Below are 18650 nucleotides of genomic sequence, written 5' to 3' on the forward strand. Positions count from 1 at the left end.
CGTTTAAATTAGAATGACAAAGAGAGACCTCTTAATAAATATGATCCCTGGGACAATGAAAGTAATGTGACCTTGAGTTCCTTTGAAGGAGCTCTAAGAATGCTCTCATTAGTAGCTCATTTATCCTCAGAAAGAGAGTTGTGAAATAGGAGGAACAGTACTGTACCTCATGGTACAGACGAACGTCAACTGGCTCAGCAGCAGCAGCCAGAACTCCATCAGAGGCTCTAAGCTTTTGTGTGCTACTTTTGAAAACGGAGAAGAGAAAGCTTGCTTTGACGCGGTGTGTTTTCTTTCCTCCTCTTTCCTTCTTACACATTGGCCCAAGCTGTGTTTTACCCTGTAGCTTTCCTTCTGGTTCCTCCTAACCGTGGAATTAGCATAGGTAGAGTTACTGCAGTGTGTTAGCATCTGTCATGGTCGTCAATGTTGTTGTTGTTGTTGTTGTTGTTGTTGTTGTTGCTATAATAGAACAGTTTGGTAGGAGACCTAGCTCTTTGCTGCAGGGGACTTTGTGACATCATAGAATGCAGTGGTCTTCTAGGAACTGCACAGAACCATGTTCTTGCCTCTAGTGAGTTTTGATACAGAGGAAGAAAGGTAAAGATTTCAGAGGAAGAAAGACCTCAAATATTATAATTGTTTTTGTGCTACTAAGTGATTTTTTAAAATTTATCTCCCCAACAGGCTGTATATACAATGTATTTATACTGCTTTCACAATAAAAATATTTGGCCATGTTCTATATGTGGTGCCGAGAACTGGAGTACAAACCTTCTGTATTATTTCAGTCACATTCTACTTATTTAAGAATTAAAAATGTCCACTTACCTGTTAATCTCCAGCTTGTTTTAATATTTCTTCCGTCTATTATTTCACCTAAGAATTGTTTAGTAAGTTATCATGTGCCAGGCGTAGTGAGTGCAGGTAGTGAGTGCAGGTACAGAGGATAAAGCATAAAGAAAAATCCCTTTCCTGCTGTCACAGTTTTTAGTTCGGCAGAGGTTACAGACAGCTCTGCATATAATTACAAAAAATGTGGTGGATACCTGCTGTGATCTGTGCCCTGGAGGAGGCAGTAGGGAGCAGGGTAAGTAGGGGATGAGCACAGAGAGCAAGTGGTGTCTAACCTGGGCTTGGTGAATCTAGAAGAGCTTCCTGAAGGGAGTGACATCTAAGCTAAACCTGAAGGAAGCTTAAGTCTTACCCGAGCCAGAGAAGGTAGCTTGCCCTTCTAAAGAGTGAGGCAACAGTATCTTTAACTGTATTCCAGTTGAACTGTTCTTTCAATAACATTGTTCCTTTTAGCTGTGCCTAACAAGCTGAGAGATTTGGTTCTGAGCATGTAATATAAGATTAATTTTTGTATATCTGGTAGCATTCATCATGTTTGGTTTATGGCCATCTTCATGTGAATTGCTAATGATGAAAATCTGCAAAGTAGTGAATACGATGAAAAAGAAGCAACTGGGGTGTTCAAGATATTCATTATCCAGTCAAATTAAGTTTTTAATATTTATAATCTTAACCTTTTTCAAAAAAAAAAAAAAAAAAGGAAAGAGAAAAAGGTTGTGGTTAGACTTTTACTGCCTAATATTTCAGTGTTTTCTTCACAGACCACCGTCCCTGGCCATGGCAGGTTGCTTTATAAAGAATTGTTATATCAGTGGAGTGTTTGTTAGATTATTCTGGGTGACATAAGACCCATTACATCTTTAATTTGTACTGAGACTATTGCCATAATTTAGACATGATAACTTCTATATGGATTGATGCCTTTTCCTATGCAGAGTAAACAGTTTTACATCTACTCTCAGGAGCTGTTCTTTTTGGCTTGTGTGATACAGCTCTGCATCAAAAGATTGATGAAGGATTTTTATCAGTTTTTTAATTTGTTTGAGGTTTTGTTTTATTTTTAAACTGTGTTCCATTTTGGGGCTCCTGAGTGGCTTCGTTGGTTGAGCAGCCGACTTTGGCTCAGGTCATGATTTTGCGGTTCGTGGGTTCGGCCCTGCGTCGGGCTCTGTGCTGACAGCTCAGAGCCTGGAACCTGCTTCAGATTCTGTCTCCCTCTCTCTCTGCCCATCCCCCGGTAAGTGCTCTTTCTTTCTCAAAAATAAATAAACATTAAAAAAAAAATTTAAACTGTGTTCCATGTTAGTTTTCTGTTTTTGAGTGAACTTGCATTTCTTTAAGAGTTCTGTCCCGCATGAAGGAGGTGATCCACGTTAATCTGTATGGTTTCTTCTCATGTTGTTTTATGATATTTCTTTAGTAAATCTTGCTTTGCAACTTTTCTGTTAAGACTTAACAGTCGGCTTTGTAATATGTGAAATGCTCTCCACCTGCAGTAGAAATGTATATGACTCAGAAATGAATTTCTGGGCAAGGAAAGTGCCTGGAAAGCATTTTCATTTCTTTTTAACTGTTTTTGGTTGGGACTGGGTATGGCACATTACGTATTTTATATGAATTTTAGAAGAATTGTCGGTGTTGAATCTAGGGGAGGGTTATTTAAAAAAAATTTTTTTTTCCCCTCAGGGTCTAGGTGATTATGAAAAGAAAAATACTATTGACTGCAGTTTCCATATACTTGAATCCCTGTTCGTTGGTGGATCCAGTTGTGGGTGGCAGATGGGGAAAGAAGTCAGCTCAGCTTAATGATATATTGACTTTATTGTGTGCCTGCCATTCTTTTCTTTTACTCTTTTTAACTTCAAGAGATTTATCCCTGATTGTAATATGCCTAGCAACTTTCAAGGGAAAATCTCCATCATCTCTTCTTATTTGTGAAGTACAAAGTTCTATGAACTATTGAATTTCATAGGGCTTTGACTAGAACTCAACATGAATTGTGGTTGACAAGAAGTTAATTTAATTTAGTTTTACTCTCTTTAAGTTGTGTTCATTTTATCTTTCTCCTTTTTGACATTGCCCTAAAAACAAAACCCAACAGAATATCCTGAGCGGTGTGTAGCATGAATGGAGAAACTTGTAAGGCAGATTGTTGGGTTGGGTGTGGGGGAAAGCAGTATCCTTTATCTTGGGACTTACAGGGGAAAGGGTGCTACCCATTGAGAAAGGAAGGTGTTATTTTCTGGGGTGGGGCTTAGGATGGGCAAGATGTATTTGGAAATTTAGGAGGTTTAGGTTTAGGCTAAGGAGGTTTAGGAGGCTCCCAGCTTGACCTTACGTACAGTCCCAGTTTTTGCTCTATGCTTTCTGTTTCTCTGTCATTTAGCTACCCACTGAATAACTGTGACTCACTGAAAGTTGGGACTTTGTCATGTTTCAGGAGTATTAAGATCTCTAAGAAGGTGGATGAATGGCCTGGATGCCAAGAAGCCAAGAACCATGTAGCAAGGGTAATGAACCATCTAGGAGGGCTCTCTTGGCTGCTGCCCAGAGTGTGGTACATGGCAACTTTGTTTTCACTGAAGACTGTTGAGAAGGACATATTCTTAGGGTGATCCTTTTCTTCATCTCACATGACTTCATGTAGAATGGATTCATAACTAATGACTGTATAGCATTTCATTATTTATACACTGTAATTTCTTTATCCACTCCCCTTTTAGGATTCTAGATTGTACCCATGCTTAGGTTTTTTCGTTTGTGTTGTTTGGTTTTGTTTACTTCTGTTTCTGCCATTGTAAGTATTTTTTTAAATTGAAGTAAAATTGGCATGTAACATTATATTACTTTCAGGTGTACAACACTATTATTTAACATTCATATGGGATACAAAATAATTACCACCAAAGTCTAGTCACCATCTATCAACATACAGTTGACCCCCTTTACACATTTCCCCTATCCCCTAACTCCCTTCCCCTCTGGTAACCATCAGTCTGTTCTCTGAATCTTTTGAGCTTGCTTTAGTATTCTTTTGTTTGTTTGTTTGTTTGTTTGTTTGCACATATGAGTGAAATCATGTACTACTTGTCTTTCTCTTATTTCACTTAGCATCATACACTCGGGGTCCATCCATGTTGTCACAAATGGCAAGATTTTGTTCTTATTTTTGGCTAATAGTAATCCCTTGTGTGTTTATACTGCATGTTCTTTATCCGTTTATCTCTTGATGGTCATTTAGGTTTTTTCTGTATCGTATTGTAAATAATGCTGCACTGAACCTATAGCAGTGCACATACCTTTTCAAATTAGTGTTTTTGTTTTCTTTGGATAAATACCCAAAGTGGAAAAGCTGCATCATATGGTAGATCTGTTTTGGATTTTTGAGGAATCTCTGTACTGTTTTCCGTAGTGGCTGCACCAGTATACATCCCCACCATCTGTGTACAAGGGTTCCCTTTTCTCCACATCTTCGTCAACACTTGCTATTTCTTGTTCTTTTGATAATAGCCGTTTTTACAGGGGTGAGGTGTGATTTGATTGCAGTGATTACTGTTGTTGCATATCCTTTCATGTGTCTCCTGGGCATCTCTCTCTCTTCTTTGAACAAAAGATCTATTCAGATCTGCTATGTTTAATTTTTTTTTATTGTCAAGTTGTAAATGTTCTCTATTTTGGATGGTAGCCCCTTACTGGGATTATCTTCTCCCATTCAGTAGATTGCCTTTTCATTTTGTTGATGGTTTTCCTTGCTGTGCAGAAGCTTTTTAGTTTGATGTAGACCGTTTGCTTTTGTTTCAATTGCCTTTGGAGTCAGATCTACAAGCACATCATAGAGATTGATGTCAGGGAGCTTACTGCATAAGTTTTTCTGTAGGAATTTTATGGTTTCAAGTCTTCTATTCACATATGTAATACATTTTGAGTTAATTTTTGTGTATAGTGTAAGATAGTGGTCTAGTTTTATTCTTTTGCTTGTGGCTGTGGCTGACAAGTTTTTCCAGCACCATTTATTGGAGAGACTGTCCTTTCTCCATTGTATGTTCTTGATTCTTTTGTCCCAAACTAATCGTATATATGTGGGTTTACTTTGGGGGTGTTAGTTCCATTCCATTGGCCCATGTGTCTATTTTTGTGTTAGAATGGTATTGTTTTGATTACTATTACTTTTAGTGTAATACTATTACTTTTAGTGTAATTGAAATTAGGGAGCATGATACCTCCAGGTTTGTTCTTCTTTCTCAAGATTGCTTTGTCTCTTTGGGATCCTTTATGGTTCCATACAAATTTTAGGATTATTTGTTCTATTTCTGTGAAAAATGCCATCAGAATTTTGATAGGGATTGCATTGAATCTATAGATTGCTTTGGTTATATGGACATTTTAACAATAATAATTCTTCCATCCATGAGCATGGAATATCTTTCCATCTATTTGTGTTCTTCAAATTCTTTCATTGGTATCTTACAGTTTCTAGTATTTAGGTCTTTCACCTCCTTGGTTAAAAGTTTTTTCTAGGTACATATCTTATTCTTTTTGATGGAATTGTAGATGAAATTGCTTTCTTAATTTCTCTTTCTAGCAGTCCATCATTAGTGTGTAGAAATGCCACACATTTCTATATAGTGATTTTGTGTTCTACCACTTTGCTGAATGTATTTATTAGTTCTAACAGCTTCTTGATGAAAATCCTTTAGGATTTTCTATAGTATGTCATCTGCAAAGAGTGACAGTTTTCCTTTTTCTGTTTTGGTTCTTACTACTTCTGACTTTTATTTCTTTTTCTTGCCTAATTTCTCTTGCCTATATCACTAAAAGTGCTATATTGAATAAAAGTGGTGAGAGTAGGCATTGTTGTCTTGTTCTTGATCTTAAAGGAATAGCTTTTGGTTTTTTGCCATTGAGAATGATACTAGCTTTGGGTTTGTCAATATGCCCTTTATTGTGTTGAGGTACATTCTCTTTATACCCACTTGGAATGAGAGTTTTTATCATAAATGGATGTTGAATTTTGTCAAATGCTTTTTATGCATTGATTGCAATGATCATCTGATTTTTTATTTTTCATTTCATTAAAGTGTTGTATCTTGTTGATAGAGTTGCAGATGTTGAATCATTCTTGTATCCCTAGAATAAATCTCACTTGATCATGCATGGTGTGTGATCCTTTTAATGTATTGCTGAATTTGGCTTGCTAAATTTTGTTGGGGATTTTTGCATCTATGTTCATCAAGAATATTGGCCTGTGAGTTTCTTTTCTGTGTGGTGCCTTTGGTTTTTGAATCAGGGTAATGGTGGCCTTATAAAATGAGTTCTGGAACATTCTCTCCTGTTCAGTTTTTTGGAAGAATTTGAGAAGGGTGGGCATTAAATCTTTAAATGTTTGGTAAAACTCACCAATGAAGCCATCTGGTCCTGAGCCTTTGTCTGTTGGGAGGTTTTGCTTAATGATTCAGTTTCCTTACTAGAAATTGGTCAATTCAGATTTTCTGTATCTTTGTGATTCATTCCTTGAAGATTGTGTGTTTCTAGGAATTTATCCATTACTTCTAGATTGTTTACTTTGTTGGCATATAATTAGTTTCTTGGGGTCCTTTGTATTTCTCTGGTATCAGTTGTCAACTACTCTTTCATTTCTGATTTTATTTTTTGAGCCCCTCTCTTTTTTTTCTTGATGAGGCTGGCTAAAGGTTTATCCATTTGTTGATCTTTTCAAAGAACCAGCTCTTAGTTTCATTGATCTTTTCTGTTGTTTTAGTCTTTATTTCATTTATTTCTGCTCTTATCTTTATTATTTCCTTCTTTCTACTAACTATAAACTTTATTTATTGTTCTTTTTCTAGTTGCTTTAGGTGTGATGTTAGATTGTTTATTTGAGATTTTTTCCATTTCTTGAGGTAGGCCTGTATAGCTGTGAACTTCCCTGTCAGTACTACTTTTGCTGTATCCCATAGATTTTGGTATATCATATTTCTGTTACATTTGTCTTTGGGTAATTTTTTATTTCTCCTCTGATTTTTTTTTTCAGTGACTCATTGGTTGTTTACTAGCATGTTGTTTAACCTATGTTTTTGTGGTTTTGCTCATTTTCTTCTTTATACCATTGTGATTGGAAAAGATGCTTGGTGATTTAAATTTTTGAATTTATTGAGACTTGTTTGTGGTCTAACATCTGAGCGCTCCTAAAGACTGTTCCATATGTACTTGAGAAGATTGTGTATTCTGTTGCTTTTGGATAGAATGTTCTATCTATATTTACTAAGCTCATCTAGTTTAATGTATCATTTAAGCTTAGTGTTTCTGTATTGATTTCCTGTCTGGATGATCTAACCATTGATAGAAGTGAGGTGTCATAGTCCTCTGTTCCTATTTTGTCTTTTATTACAGTATTTGTTTTAAATTTGTTTCTCTTTTTTCTTTTTTTTTTTTTTTTAATTTTTTAATGCTTATTTATTTTTGAGAGAGAGACAGAGCATGAGCAGGGGAGAGGCAAAGAGAGAGGGAGACACAGAATCTGAAACAGGCTCCAGGCTCTGAGCTGTCAGCACAGAGCCCAATGTGGGGTTTGAACTCACAAACTGTGAGATCATGACCTGAGCCGAAGTTGGACGCTTAACCAACTGAGCCACCCAGGTGCCCCTAAGTCTGTTTTTCTGATAGGAGTTTAACTACACCAGCTTTCATTTCCATTTGCCTGGAATATCTTTCTCCATCCCTTCACTTTCAGTCTGTGTGGTCTTTACTTCCTTAGTTAATTTTTAGGTAGCATGTAGATGAGTCTTGTTTTTTGATTTTGTTTTTAATCCATTCAGCCACTCTGTCTTTTGATTGGAATATCTAGTCTTTTTACATTTAAAGTAATTAATTATTGATAGATATATACTTACTGCCATTTTGTTTATGGTTTTCAGGTTATTTTTGTAGTTCTTTGTTCATTCTTTTCTTACTCTCTTGCCTTGTTGTTGATGAATTTTTTTAGTGTTAGGTTTGCATTCCTTTCTCTTTGTTTTCTGACTGTTCTCTAGTTCCTCTATTCCTTTATTTTTCTCTCTTTTCTTGTGGTTTGAAGGCTTTCTGTAGTGTTTAGATTTTTTTCTCATTTTTTTGTGTGTATTTACTATAAATTTTTGCTTCCATGAAGTTCACATATAATACCCTTTGTATAGAATGGTTGATTTTTGAGTTGATGGCCTAAATTTGAACACATTCAAAAAAAGTTTATATTTGGAGAGAGAGAAAGAGCGAGCACAAGCAGGGGAGGGGTAGAGGAAGAGTGAAAGAGAATCTTAAGCAGGCTCCATTCCCAGTGCAGAGCCTGACGTGGGGCTTGATCTGCAAGATCATGACCTAGAGTCGGACACTTAACCAACTGAGTCACTCAGGTACCCCAAAAAGTATATGTTTTTTTTTAAATTTTTTTTTCAACATTTTTTATTTATTTTTGGGACAGAGAGAGACAGAGCATGAACGGGGGAGGGGCAGAGAGAGAGGGAGACACAGAATCGGAAACAGGCTCCAGGCTCTGAGCCATCAGCCCAGAGCCTGACGCGGGGCTCGAACTCACGGACCGCGAGATCGTGACCTGGCTGAAGTCGGACGCTTAACCGACTGCGCCACCCAGGTGCCCCAAAAAGTATATGTTTTTAATCCCCCCCGTGTGCATTGTGTGTGTGTATATTATATATTTAATTTTTTAAATTTTATTTATTTACTTTGAGAGAGAGAGAGAGAGCAAGCTGGGGAGGGGCTGAGAGAGAATCCCAAGCAGGCTCCACACTGCCAGCACAGAGCCCAGTGTGGGGCTTGAACTCAGCAACCGTGAGACCATGACCTGAGCCAAAATCTAGAGTTGGTCGCTCAACCAACTGAACCACCCAGGCACCCCTGCATTTTATATTTTGATATCACATTTTACATCTTTTTATTTTATGCATCCTTAACTAATTATTGTAGTTTTTGTTAGTTTTACCACTATTATCTTTTAACCTTCCTACTTGCTTTATAAATGATTGATCCACAGTCTTGTCTTTCTTTTTTCTTTTTTAATTTTTTTTAATGTTTCTATTTATTTTTGAGACAGAGAAAGACAGATCATGAGCAGGGGAGGGGCAGAGAGAGGGGGAGACACTGAATCTGAAGCGGGCTCCAGGCTCTGAGCTGTCAGCACAGAGCCCGACGCAGGGCTTGAACTCACAGAGTGTCAAATCATGACCTGAGCTGAAGTCGGATGCTCAACCGACTGAGTCAACAGGCACTCCTATCCACTGTCTTTTCTATATATTCGCCTTTTCCTGTGAAATTTTTACTTTCATATATTTTCTTATTATTAATTAGTGTCCTTTCTTTTTAGCCTAGAAATTCCTTTAACATATCTTGTAGGTCCATTTTAGTGGTGGTGAACTTTTAGTTTTTGTTTATCTAGAAAACTCTTAATCTCCCCTTTAATTCTGAATGCTGTGTTGAGTAGAGAATTTCTTAGTTGGAAATTTTTTCCTTTCAAAAGCACTTTGAATATGTCATGCCACTTCCTTACCCCAGCAGAATTTCTGCTGAAAGCCTTATGGGGTTTCCATTGTACTTAACAAGTGTTTATTCTTGATGCTTTTGAGATTTTCTCTATCTTTAACACTCCCCCACCCCTACCCCCAGTCAATGAAAGGGTGAAAGGGCAACTTTATTAAGGCACCAGGGCCTTGGGCCTCAGGCAGGAGACTACCCTGTGGGCAAAGGGAGAGCCAGTGGAGAGGCCTTGTTTTACCTTCTTTTGGGGGTGCAGTTTGTTGGTGTGTCCACACTTCTTGCGACAATTCACAGCACAGGGGTGCAGGTAAGCATAGCATTGAAAACAGATCATCTTGTTGCAGTTGCTTTTCTGGGTTAGCTGGAAAAGGGAAGGATTAATGATGCCACCCCTCAGATGAAGCACCAAGCTCAGAGTAGATTCTTTCTGGATATTGTAGTCTGAGCAAATGTGGTTATTCTCCAGCTATTCGCTAATCAAAAGTCAGATGCTGTTGGTCAGGCAGGATACCCTCCTTGTCTTTGATTTGGGCCTTGACATTCTCAGTGGTGTCACTGGGCTCATTCTCAAGGCCACTGGTCTTGCCTATCAAGGTCTGCATCTCTGTCCACAAGGCCACTAACCCTGAGCCACTTGGCCACTTCGTTGAAGAGAGTCTCTTACTTTTACCATTTTAACTATAATGTGTCTTGATGTGGATCTCTTTGGATTCATCTCTTATGGAACTCTCTCAGCTTCCTTGATCTGAATTTTTGTTCCCTTCCTCAGATTAGGGAGGTTTTCAGCCATTATTTTTTCAGATAGTTTTCTGGCCCTTTCTCTCTTTTCTCCTCCTGGATCCCCTATAATGCAAATGTTATTCCACTTGATATTGTCACAAAGGTCCTTTAAGATATCTTCTCTTATAAAAATTTCTTTTTGCTACACTATTTAGGTGAATTCTATTGTTTGCTATTTCAGCTTGCTGATGTGTCCTTCTGCTTTATCCAGTCTGCTGTTGAACCCCTCTAGCGTGCATTTCAGTTTAGATATTATTCTTCAGCTCTGTAACTTCTGCCTGATACTTTGTTATATTTTCTGTCTCCTTTGATGTTCTCACTGCATTCATCCATTCTTCTCCTGAGTTCAGTGAGCATCTTTGTGAACATTACTTTGAACTTCTTATCAGGTGGATCAGTTATCTCTGTTTTATCAAGGTCTTTTGCTGAGGCTTTTTCTTGTTTTTTCATTTGGAGCATATTCCTCTATTCCTCTGTCTCCTCATTTTCCTGACTCTGTGTGTGTTTCTTTGTATTAGAAGGTAGGTAAATTACCTACCTCTCCCAGCCTGGAAGGAGTGCCCTTGTATAGAAGATGTCCCATAGGGCTCAGAAACAATATCCCTCCTGGCCACTTGCACCAGGAACCTGGGGTGGGGGATGTTTCCCCGTATGAGTTGCATGTGCCTGCCTGCAGTGGGCGGCCACAACTGTGGCACAGGAGTATGTGGGGATGTTGCCCCACCCAGCTGCATTGTGCTGCTGTGGCGCTGGGGTGGACAGGTAAGACCTGGCCTGGCTGTGGTATAGAGGTGGGCAGGGCACTCAGCAGTGGGCACCATCCAGTGCCAACAGGCTGGAGGAGGAGTTTCTAAATGGTGCCCACTAACAAGTTAGAATAAGACTTCAAAAGTGACTCCTATCCATGTCTGTATCCCTGGAGGGTCCAAACCAAGTTCCTGCCTCTGTGGCAGACTCTTCAAGATGACTAAGTTGGTGGTCGTCACATATGGCCCAGGCACTTTTCAAACGGGTGACTTTGAACCGGGTCCCGGAGTGAGGGAGTCCGTCATCAAGCCCTTTATGAGCAGGTTCTCTGTTCCCTGCAGATTTCCTACATGTAATGCCCATTGGTTTTTAATGGCATATTGGGGGCTCACCTCTCCTTTGCAGGATCTAGGGGTTAGGTGCCTGATGTGGCAACCCGACCCCTCACTTCTTTGGGAAAAATTTTGTATCTTTGAGATTCTTCCTGATCATGTATCACCACACCTGGGCTTAGTTACTGTTTTGTTTTATATTGTTGTGGCAAGACTGTGTCTCTTTCTCTACTTGTTTCATTGCTACTCTTTTATCCTTTGTTGTGGAGGCTCTCTGTTCATCTGGTTATCAGGTCTTTTTTAGAGGATATTATTTCATATGTACTTGAAAATTCGTTGTGACAATGGGAAGAGGTGAGTGTGGAATCTTCCTTTGCCACCATATCGAACCCTTCGCTCCTGTAAGTAGTTCTTCAATGGACGGCTTTGTTGAAGATTGGATTTTCTCTCTCTTGAAATCATTTGAAAGACTAGTGAAGAGTAAGACTAAACTGTAAATCTTTTCCAAATACCTGGAACATTGGGGACATGTTTGGGTAGGGGTTGATCTTCAATATTGAAAACTAAGGAGTGAAAAGTAGTTTGAGGAGAAAAGCTGACTGTGCTTCTGAGAAGCACAAAATGTTCTACATACACATTGTCAGTGAGAGGAATACATAATATAAACTCAACTGATATGGGTGTTTAATTTTTTTTTTTTTAATCTGAGAGAAGAGAAATAATTATGTACGTTATGTCTTCTAAATTACTGCAGAACAGGGATTCTTAATCTGGACTCTATAGATGAGCTTTAGAGGATTCTTGAACGTCTTGAAATTATATGCAAAATTATGGTGTGGATGCATGCCACGTAGACACTCTTGTGCACTTATTTGGAAAAGGGGGCCATTTATTTTGGTTGAATTCTCAGTGGATTTATGAACCAGAAAAATAGAGATGAGGGGCCAGAACTTTTTGCCAATCCCAAATGACATGTGTGCGTTATTCAGAAGGAAACATGCAAATGGATTGTTAGTGTGATTGCAGTCTCTGCCTTCTCTTTCCTTTTCACTACCCCCAGCCTTTTCTTGTTATTAGAATTTTGATCTAAGAGGACATCCTTTGCTCTTTTACTTGTGTTTGTTCAGTGAATGCTGAATGCCGAGCCGATCAGTCTTTTCTTGGACAATTTTCTTTTCCTACAAATCTGTTTTTAGTGCTGAGCAGCTAGGAAAGAAACATTAAGGACATGATGCATTTTAGTTCCATTTCTATATGCGGAAGACTTCACTATCACAAGGAAGCTGGACAGATTTTTTGGAATGTACTGCAGTAATTAATCTTCATTAGGACTGTTGCCATGGCCCTGTGAATTAAAATTTATGATAAGGGGGAAAGTCTCCGGGACAATATGTTTGAATGCCAGAGTGCCTATACTTAGGGAGAGGTACAAAGATTTCTGAGATTTTTTTGATGGTCCCAAGCTTATTTATTATTAGCTTAACATACTTTAGGGCAGAGTCCAGGTTACATTAATTGATATGAAAGCAGAAGGAGAGCTTTATACAAAAGGGACACAAAGTGGACACTCAGGTGCTGACTCTTGGCTTTCCACCATAATTCAGCAGTGTGTTGTAAAAAGAAACTCCAGGGTTTCTGTGGAAGTGAACATTCACTGCTCCCCATCTCAGTCCTCAGCTTCCTCATAATTATATTAGTTAGCAGTTTCACCTGATTTCTTTCCTTTGCATTCCAGAAAAAGAGTAAAGCAAGAATTTGAAAAGATGCACAGACACTATAGCAAAGGGAATGTGCTTTCTTCAGTCTACACCTCGTCCTGGTTTTTATTAGATGTCTGAATAGGCTTGTGCGGTGATGGTGATCCTCTGTTTTATGATGTAACAGACCCCTAATTGTACATGAATAAATGCAGCTGCTACAGAAGTTAAGCGCTCTGACATGAGCAAGCCATCATGGTGCTTTCCGGCTGCAGGCTCTTTTCTAGTGTCAGGCTTACAGAAGCCCCAGTGATTCTGGCTGCCATTTTATCACTTAATAATTGGAACTGCTTGCCCCAGTGTCTTTGGAAGTTTAGTGCTCACTCTACTGCACTGTGTATCTGCAAAGCCTGCATACTCCAGGGAAGAAGTTGACAGGATTTCCCAGTAGATCTTTTTCTTCTCTGGTGCCTTGGCCACAGCCATAACAGACAGCGCTTGGAACATTCTTGAGGCTTGGAGTAGTGGTTCTGACTGCAGCATTCTGTGCAGCCCAGGGAGTATGGTTTCCAGGTTACAGAGGACGTTCTGATCTCTTTTTATTGGAGGTAATTCACACATCATTTATTTAAAGTATGCTGTTTAACAACGAGCGGTCTTCTTGTTCGCGGCAAATACTACTGATTGTGTTCTGTCTTTTTTAAAATTTATTTTTCTTTTTTTGGTAGTGTATTATTTGTTCTGTCCCTTTCCACTTGTGTAAGTCTGGCTAAAGCGACATAAGGGGAAGAGAGAGAATTAAACAAACAAACAAAAAAATCAAGTGGTGTAAGACCTAGTACTTTCCTTTACATGAAAAAGTAGTGTATCAGTGAATTAGTCTCTCTCCTTTTGCCTTTCTGTTTTAATCCGTAGGAATTTAAACTGGGTCTGCTCCTGGAAGGATGGTCTCAGAGGCATCTGTATCTCAAAAATAGTTGCTCTAGCAGGTGTAAAATAGGAATTACCTGAACTTCTGTGGATCAAGAGACTGAATGCCTTATTCACGTACACCACTGCCTTTAATTTGGGAACCTTGATCTTTGTGCCATATTATCATGAACTTTGCAACATGGAAGAAGTAGTTTTGTGAAATTAAGTTTATATGAGAACAGCAGGCTAATTGGCCCTGTGGGAAAACTGGTTTTTGGAATCCGATCTGAGTTTGAATCTTATGTCCTTTTTAAAATTTTGAACAATGGACAAGGTACTTAATCTCTGTGACCCTCAGTTTTCTTCACTGGTCAAATGAATATAATTCTTACCTTGCATGGTTATTGTGAAAATCTATTGAAGGTAAAAAGAAAGAGTATGATACATCATAGGGCCACTAATATATGATAATCCTTTTAATTATTAAAAGCAGAACTGTGATAGGAATTTTTAAATGCGTATGTTTTTACAAGAATAAAATTTAATGTCCTCTGGGATACCTGCTTTCCATTTTCTTCCTCATGAAAATCATTCATTATGATGTGGCAGGCCTTTGTTTAAAACAGTCTGCAAGAGCAACATGGATGGAAATGGAGGGTATTATGCTAAGTGAAATAAATCAGGCAGAAAAAGACAGATACCACATGTTTTCACTCATATGTGGATCCTGGGAAACTTAACAGAAGACCATGGGGGAGGGAAAGGGTGGAAAAAAAGTTACAGAGAGGGAGGGCGGCAAACCATAAGAGACTCTTAAAAACTGAAAACAAACTGAGGGTTGATGGGGGGTGAGGGAGAGGAGAAAGTGGATGATGGGCATTGAGGAAGGCACCTGTAGGGATGAGCACTGGGTGTTGTATAGAAACCAATTTGACAATAAATTATATTTAATGTAAAAAAAAAACCAGTCTGCAAAAATATCCCATAGACTTGACTGACATAATAAATGATACGGTGACGAAAATGTCAGTGTCATGTATTCTGTTGATCATATGGATAAAGAGTCCATATTACCGTATGGGAGTGTGGGAAGTGCCCTGACTCTGTGCCTGGTTTAGAGCTGTAAAGAGGAGAGACTTGATCCCAGTCTTCACAGAGCTTCGCCTCTGGGGGAGGTTGGGGGCGGGGTGACAGACTTAAAGAAGTAAACAAAAAGACAAAAAGAGTGGTTGCTTAGGACCCTGAAAGCCATGAGTGAGGATAAGGACAGAGGATCTGGAAGCGCTGACTTTGTATGAGATGGTTGGGAAAAACCTCTGTGAGGGGAAACCTGAAAAATTATTGAAAACCTTTAAGTAAAGAAGGAGTAATCATTCCGACATTCTAACCCTTAATTGCTGGGACAGTTAACAGAATTTAAATATTTTCTCTAATAGCCCAGTCGTGGCTCTACCCTTACACGTACTCCTGCCAGAGGAGATTCCTGGGCTCCTTCTCATCCCGTGTCTTCCAACCACATGTGTGTCGTGACCGAGATGCTAGTTGGTTTCAGGCGAGTGATGAAGATAAGAAACAGCTGCTATTGTAGCCCAGAGAGTCGCAGCTCCCTGGAAAGGTATATGGCAGCATGACATCTATGAGAACAGGAGAGTGGATGTGAGATGGTCCGAGTATTCCGACTGAACACTGGCCAGTCACTTCAGGTTATGCATTACAGCAGCGTGTTGTTCTTTGGGGATGAGAGGAGAAAACTAATACTTGAAGTTACGTTGATGGTGTAGCAACTCTTTTGCACTATGCAAATCTTTTTATGAGTAGGCTTTATTTTTGTAGCAATTTTACTTTTTACAGTAAAAATTTAATGAAAAGTAGTTTCCATATGTCCCCTCTCCCCCCACAGCCTTTTCTATTACCTTTTATTAGTGTTTGTGACCATCCACGAACTTGTGCTGACACATCATTGTCATCCAAAGTTTATAGTTTACATTAGGATTCATTCTTTGTGTTGTACCTTCTATGGGTTTGCCTCCCTCTCTGTTTTTATCTCATTTTTCCTTCCCTTCTCCTATTTTCATCTGTTGTTTTTCAAACTCCACATGAGTGAAATCATATATTTGTCTTTCTCTGACTTATTTCGCTTAGCATAATACACTCTAGTTCCATCCACGTTGTTGCAAATGGCAAGGTTTCATTTTCATGAATATTCCATATTGTGTGTGTGCGTGCATGTGTGTATACACCACATCTTTATCCATTCATCAGTTGATGGACATTTGGGCGCTTTCCATACTTTGACTACTGTCAGTAGTGCTGCTCTAAACCTAGCATGCATGTGCCCCTTCAAATCAGCATTTTTGTATCCTTTGGATAAATAGCTAGTAGTGCAGTTGCTGGGTCGTAGGGTAGTTCTGTTTTTATTTTTTCGAGGAACCTCCACACTGTTTTCCAGAGTGGCTGCACCAGTTCGCATTCCCACCAATAGTGCAAGAGGGTTCCCCTTTCTCCACATCCTCGCTAACATCTGTTGTTTCCTGAACTGTTAATTTTAGCCACTCTGACAGGTGTGAGGTGGTATCTCATGGTTTTGATTTGTATTTCCCTGGTGATGAGAGATGTTGAACATCTTTCCATGTGTCTGTTAGCCATCTGGGTGTCTTGTTTGGAAAAGTGTCTATTCGTGTCTCCTGCCCATTTCTACACTGGATTATTTTGGGGGTGGGGGTGTGGACTTTAGTAAGTTCTTCATAGATTTTGGATACTAACCCTTTATCCAATATGTCATTAGCAAATATAAGAAGACTATTTTTTAACTTTTTATTTTCTCCTTGGGGAATAGTGAGCATGGAAATCATTATTGAATGGCTTTCTTACAAGCCTAACAGGTAAAACTAAAAAGTAGAACTAACCAAACTCAGAAATTTCTCTCTATGGTCCATGCTCCATGGACCACAGTTGTTGAGTCTAGAACAGTGGCTTGCAACATTTTCATCATCACAGAGAACTTTTGCTTTCAATGTTAATGGCTCCTATGTTGTGAAAGATTTTTGTCTTTTAAGAATGTTAATAAAAAGTTAATGTTTCACATTTGTTTTTTTGACAAAGACAATTTCCAGTTCAGTCAAGTGTTTGCAAAGCTCAGTTATTAAAATTGGAGCTAGAACTTGGTCTCAGGCATGTAGTTGTGGGTGTTTTGAAATGCTGAAAGTGACTCGTCCCCCATCTGTCCTGACAAGAGAAATCTCCCCTTTCCCCATACCTCGGTGGATCCAGGGGCCCACGTTGAAGTGTTTGTGGCACACCTACCCTCATGCTTCTGAGCTTTGTGGAATTACAGAGAATAATTGTAATAATTCTTTGCCCAGAACTACTTTTCCCTTCAAATATAACTTTCTTTTTTATTGCATAGAGTAATACAAGCTTGTTACAGAAAAATGAGAAGATACATATACCAGCAAAAAAAATAATATAAAAAAATCTTCTGGCTCTTTTTCTCTGCAAACATACATACAAGCCTTTGTTAAAGATGGACTCTTGTTCTGTATTGGTTTTGTAACTGTTTTCAGTGTCAATAAAGAAATTCCTGCAACACTGCTTTTAATTGCTGCATAGTGTTTTCATTTTTAATTTTATAACTTATTTCACAAATGAGTCCCTTATGATTGGATGTTTGGGTTTTCAACTTTCTGAGATTACATATAGTTTTGCCTTCAGTGTTCTGTAACTAAATCTTTATACACATCCTTAATTATTTCTTTGGGATAAATTCTCAGAAGAGAAATTGCTGGGTAGGCATACTTGAAAGACTTTTGAAAGGTGCCACCAGATTGCCCTCCAGAAAGCTTAGTAGTAATCTGTATTCCCACCCAGGAGTTTTTACATCCTAATTAGGAGTTATGATGCAGACAGGTGAAAAAAAATCATTTTAGTGTTAGAAAGTAGTAATGCTAAGTGCAAAATTACTAATCAACAATTAGAGTTGTAGGCATTCAGAGGAAAGAGATCATTTTTAATAAGGGAGTTTGAGTACCTTTCATGGAAGATGAGAAAATCAAGATGGTTTTTTTGTTTTGTTTTGTTTTTTATGTTTGTTTTATTTTTGAGAGAGAGAGAACACAAGCAGGGGCGGGACAGAGAGAGAGGGAGACACAGACTCCAAAGCAGGCTCCAGGCTCTGAGCTGTCAGTACAGAGCCCAATGTGCGGTTCGAACCCCCAAACTGTGAGATCATGACCTGAATCAAAGTCGGCACTCAATCGACTGAGCCATCCGGGAGCCCCTAGAAGTTGAAGATGGTTCTTGAAGCAAGGGAGGGATGAACAGGAGGGAGGTACCCCATTGACAAGAAGGGCACAGGCGGGACATACAAGAGGGTTCTCTGATCTAAACAAGGGCCACATTTGAAGAGTCCAGGAAGAGGGGCCAGGAGGAAGGTTGACCTCATCAGGTTAACTCCAGGTGTTCCTCCCTCTTTTGTTTCTCATGAATGTACTTAATACAGGCTATACTCATTCTGGGTGACTAGGCAGCTACAAGTACCTGAAAAAATTAAAATGTGGAAACCAGGAAATCAAACCTACTGTAAAATCTGTTCACCTTCTGGGAGAATTGAGTTTTGGGTTTAGAAAACTTAGAAAATAAGAAAGTTATATTCCATTTAAAACTCAGTAATGTATTTATTAACATGTTAAAGTTGAGTTCACATTTCAGTGTTAAATCCTTTTTTCTTATTATCAATGAATAAATTGGTTCGCATATTTACATTGGGTATTGTGATGTGCTTCCATGTAATCATTTTCACTTAAATTTC

At 38.7% G+C, this 18650-nt stretch overlaps 1 protein-coding gene and 1 pseudogene across 1 annotated transcript in view; one reads left to right on the forward strand and one right to left on the reverse strand.

The window, feature by feature from the left end:
• DDX10 (DEAD-box helicase 10) overlaps positions 1-18650 on the forward strand; it is a 281164-nt gene that overhangs the window by 249096 nt on the left and 13418 nt on the right. The gene's annotated exons all lie outside the window — the stretch shown is intronic.
• On the reverse strand, positions 9083-13438 carry LOC125176319 (ubiquitin-60S ribosomal protein L40-like; annotated as a pseudogene).

This window comes from Prionailurus viverrinus, chromosome D1, assembly GCF_022837055.1.
Source record: "Prionailurus viverrinus isolate Anna chromosome D1, UM_Priviv_1.0, whole genome shotgun sequence".
In the NCBI taxonomy this organism is placed as follows: Eukaryota; Metazoa; Chordata; class Mammalia; order Carnivora; family Felidae; genus Prionailurus; species Prionailurus viverrinus.